General features: G+C 41.1%; 1 non-coding gene across 1 annotated transcript; it reads left to right on the top strand.

Moving 5' to 3' along the window:
* Nucleotides 1-1,354: 1,354 nt before the first annotated feature.
* On the top strand, nucleotides 1,355-1,461 carry LOC141603727 (small nucleolar RNA R71). Its single transcript, XR_012525585.1, has one exon. It is a non-coding gene; the product is annotated as a small nucleolar RNA R71 (small nucleolar RNA).
* Nucleotides 1,462-4,835: the final 3,374 nt, after the last annotated feature.

The raw sequence follows: 4,835 nt of genomic DNA, 5'->3' as shown, positions 1-4,835 counted from the left end.
ACTTGATTGACCAACTCAAGGAAAGGAACTTGTACATTCAAACTACGAATAACCTTTTCAAATTTATTGAAAGATACCTGTTCCTTTGTCGGCACTAGTCTCTCTGGATATGGGCCTGAGAGAAGTACCTTAGCCCTCTCTTCTAAGTCTCGCATGCGCCGCATCCGTGGACTTAGGCTGAAAGTCCACCACCTTCTCCCTATCAAGCTTGAACCCTCCTCATACCGTCTCAAATGTGAGCCATTGACCGACATTGGGTCGAACTTCGGAATCGGGACGAACCCATCAAAGACTCGGGTCTTGCCCCAATACTTTCGGAGTTGTCGAACCCCAGAACAAATGGTCTCTTAAATTATCGGGCATTGAAGGACGAAATTTCTCAATATCGCGAGGGTCTCGGTCGATCGACCACCTTGCTCGGTCGATCGACCGAGATGTACGATTCGAAGCTCCCTGTAACCCGCATATCGGTCGATTGACCGGGTATATCGATCGATCGACGATATACCCGTAGACGCCTTGTTCTTGTTATTTTTCGTTAAAGCTTTCTTTTGACTCGGTTCCGCCTCATTCTTTTCAGGGGCATCCTCGACCATAGCAGGCCCCTCCAGGGTAGACCCACTCCTCAAAGTAATGACATTCAGGGTCTCTTTCTGGTCAGTTTGAGTGGGTAAGTGTCCGCGAGCTCGAGTGGTACTCTTACTAGCCAATTGAGCAATTTGGCTCTCTAGTAGCTTCATCCCGGCCTCTCTAGCTTGGGACTCCTTCAAAGACAAGTTCTTAAACTCGGCAAAATCGAACCATGGGATTGTTGTTGCTGCTGCGGCACATAAGGAGGTTTTTGGTATTGTTGTTGCTTATGATGAGGGGGCACATAAGCTTGCTTCTTCTTCTTTGTTGTGGAGGTTGAGTCGGATTCAGGACATTCTGGCTACTCCACCTCAAGTTGGGGTGGACATTCGGCTCATAGTACGTGTTTGTCTGCCTATAGTGTTGAAAGGCAGCACAAGACTCAACATGCCCCTCAGCTCCACATCTTCTACAGACGAAAGGACCGTCTGAAACAGCGTTAACATGGTACATCCCACCTTTAGAAGCTCCGCCCAATTCATATTTGTCAAACCTTGCAGTGAGAGCTTCTAGTGCAGCAACAGAGGAAGATTCAGCAGCTCTCCTCTGGTTTCCTCTCGAATTCCCATATTCAGCCTTATGAGTGGCCAAATCATCGATGATCTTCCAACCCTTAGTCTCTCCCATGTTCTCAGCAAATCGGCCATTAGCTGCAGCATCCAAAATAGCCCTCTGATCGTCATACAACTCATAATAGAACTGGTTGCAAAGACTCCATTTTTCGAACCCATGATGCGGTATGGTTCGCACCAGTTTCTTGAAACGGACCCATGCTTCATGAAAGTTCTCATCAGGCCCTTGTTTAAAGCTCGTGATCTGAGCTCTAATGACATTCGTCTTTGAGGCAGAGAAGTACTTTTTGTAGAATGCCAGGGCTAAGGAATTCCAGTCGGTGATCCCATAAGCGGCTCGGTCCAGATCTCTATACCACTCCCTTACAGCATCACGAAGGGAGAAAATGAACATGGTCTCCTTGATCTGATCTTGGGTCACACCGGCCGGCGGGGGTATAGAGCAGCAATAATCAATAAAAATCTCCATGTGCTTGGCTGCATCTTCATTTGCGCTCCCCGAATCGTTTCCTCTCAACCAGGTTTATATAGGAAGGCTTCGGCTCGAATTTTCTCGCCTCCCAGGTAGTTCGAATCCTTTGTAGAGATTCGCAGTAGGCTCGAGTGACTAGCAATGGTTGCTTCTTCACCATGACTGGGATTTCGGAGAAGTAACTGTCTCGGTGAAGAAATTGAAGCGGGAGATGTAGGTGGATCTCCTTCGAACAGAGCGTTCTCGTAGTAGCTTGACAGAGTACTCAGCTCTTCCTCTGTCGGTAATACCCTTTGTGATCGTCTCAACTCGCGCAAAGATTTCTCGATCTCAGGATTTAATGGTACTAGTTCACCACCCTGTGACCTGCGCATAAGAGAAAACTACAAAAAGAATATAAGAAAAGTTTAAGGAACGGAAGTCCCTTAAACTAAAGAAAGACTAAATAAAAAACAACTAAAATTTAGAACAATTTCCTCCCCGGCAACGGCGCCAAAATTTGATACCCGTCGTGAGGTGTCAAAAATAAATTTATAATCTCCAACTACAACTATAGCTAGCGGCAGTCGGGTCGAACCACAGAGAGGCAGACGTAATTTCTAGTTGTTTAAATTCGGTCTAAGGTAACAAAAGGTGGGGGTTTGATTGGGTTTGGTCTATAGCTAATAACAATAAAAGAAAAGTAAACTAATAAAATATATAAAATCAAGTATAAAAAGAGGTACTAGGATGGTCGGTTTGTTATAGTTTCGGTGGCAGCATATTAAACAGGTCTAAATCAAACACATGAGGCGGGAAATAAAGAGGTCCTCTCGGTCCACTCTTAACAAATAGCATCTTTCGATCTCGCTATAGGTCCCTAATATCACTAATACTGACTCTCGTCCTGAAAAGTGACTGATAATCTAAACTTTACCTATCTTTCGATCTCAGCATAGTTTAGTCATTTTAATTGGTGATCTAACAACTGTCCCTATCTTTCGATCTAATGGGTCAGTCATAAATTAAGCATCTAACTGGTCGCATGCATTCGATTCGTCAAACACAACATTAAAATCAATTAAAACGAAAGGTAACCTCACGTGGTCAGTCGATCGACCAGGTAGGGCAGTCGATCGACTGACACGCGATTTCAGTCCAAATTAATATTACGCCGCCTATACTATAATTCCCCTACATCCTAGCACAATTGATTTAGCTACTCATACTAAGGATGATAACAACAATAAAACTAATAAAATAGATAGAAGAATTCATGCTTGAAACAATAGAACAGACAAATAACATAAACGATAATTGGCTTGGATTCTAACTAACAATTCTATATCTAACAACGCAATAAAGATGAACTGAAAGTAGAACAGAAGGAATACCGAAAATTGCAGAAGAGTAGTAACGGAATGATTAGAAGTATGAATGAAAATCCGATGCAACCAATATTCCAAACCCTAACTACGATATTCTAAAACTGAATGTGAAACTTAGATAAAAACTGGGATCAAAACTGGATTCCTTTATCTGATGTTCTAGGTTACGTTATATAGCAAACATACGTAACAACTTATTATCAAAACCTAAACATAATGGGCTTGCTTTCCTCGATATTTTAATTCTCGTCTGAGTAGCGGGGTGGTCGATCGACTGAGATAACCGGTCGATCGACTGCTATGCAGTGTACAGTAGTTTCTGGAACCCGCAGGTTGGTCGATCGACTGATGATAGTGGTCGATCGACTGCTTGAGCTGCTACTTGACTTCTATAATCTCGTGGATTTGTCTTTTGGGCCTTGAATTGCGCACCAAGCTCATTCCTTAAGCGAATACTTCACGTCAAATGCAATGCAGGATACTCGGGGACGGATTTAGCTCGATTTCCGCTGGATTCTTCACATTTCTGCAATAATGTACAAAAATACGAAAATAGATGGAAATAGGGAGAAACGTAGCATAAACTACATGAATGAGCTCTGAAATGCATGTAAAATGAGGTGCAGAACATCATATAAAAGACACGCATCATATTACATAAACTTCACATCTCAATGTTATAGTAGAAGAGCTATAACATTGAGCTCTTATATGAACAACGTTATAGCTGTGAGGCTATAACTTTACCAATCTAAGAAATGCATTCTAACGTTACCATTACGAGATAACCACCTACACTATTATAATCTTCTTAGGAGATCTTCAAATGTAGGCTTCTTCATTATTCAAGCTTGATTAATCTTTAAATGAGCTTCATCTTCTCATGAATGTTTGAATAATTCTTTAATAGCTTGTAATATCTTGATCCTTGATTGAGGGCTTGATCACATGATATGTTCTTGTATACTTCCATCACAATTCTTTAATGCTTGCGATTAATAAGTCTAATCTAAAAGGACTAAAAAACAATTACGCGCAACGAGTATATAGAATATAAAGCACTCTTGACATCATCAAAACATAAACATATATATCTATATGGTCCAACAAATTCCCCCTTTTTGATGATGTCAAGTCTCCTAAAATTGTGACTAAGTATATAGTTCCCCCTCAATATAATACCGTCATCTTTATATATAAAGAGAAACACAAGATCAAAACAATTATGTTCAAGACCAAAACTGTAAGGACTTTAAGAGACAATAGGTCTTGACAAGAAGAAAGCTTAGGCAAATGCTTACCATGGTCGTTCTTTCCCCCTCTTGACATCATCGAAAAGATAAGAATAAACATAAAATGACTAGAATAGTATACGACGAGGCAAGAGATAAGAACGATTAATAAAAACAGATAAACCGTAAATAACCATAGGCACTTACGAAATTATTGTAGCATACAAACCAAGAGAACATGTTCTAAAGCCAATGGGCCGAATAAAAATAACATGTTTAGAGCTACCGGGCCGAATAATAAGTTGTATGCCAAAATGGGCCGAATAACAAGTTTAATGGATGAAAGCAAAATACACCAAAGAAAACAAAAGAAAGCAAGGTAAACAAGGAAGGACGAAAACAGGGGAGGGGCAGGATAGGATTAAGGGTGGCGGATGTTGTGAGGATTGACATAGCCAGGACGAGTACGGAATTCTAAGGAATCAAGACGATCAAAATAACTCCGAACATGATTAGCTTGGGCGTTGAGGCTTGTCTCAAAGTTTAGAACCTTCAAAGATAA

The sequence above is a fragment of the Silene latifolia genome, chromosome 9 (genome assembly GCF_048544455.1).
Source record: "Silene latifolia isolate original U9 population chromosome 9, ASM4854445v1, whole genome shotgun sequence".
Classification (NCBI taxonomy): domain Eukaryota; kingdom Viridiplantae; phylum Streptophyta; class Magnoliopsida; order Caryophyllales; family Caryophyllaceae; genus Silene; species Silene latifolia.
Note: the sequence above shows the minus strand (reverse complement) of the source record. Positions and strands in the feature narration are given on the sequence as shown.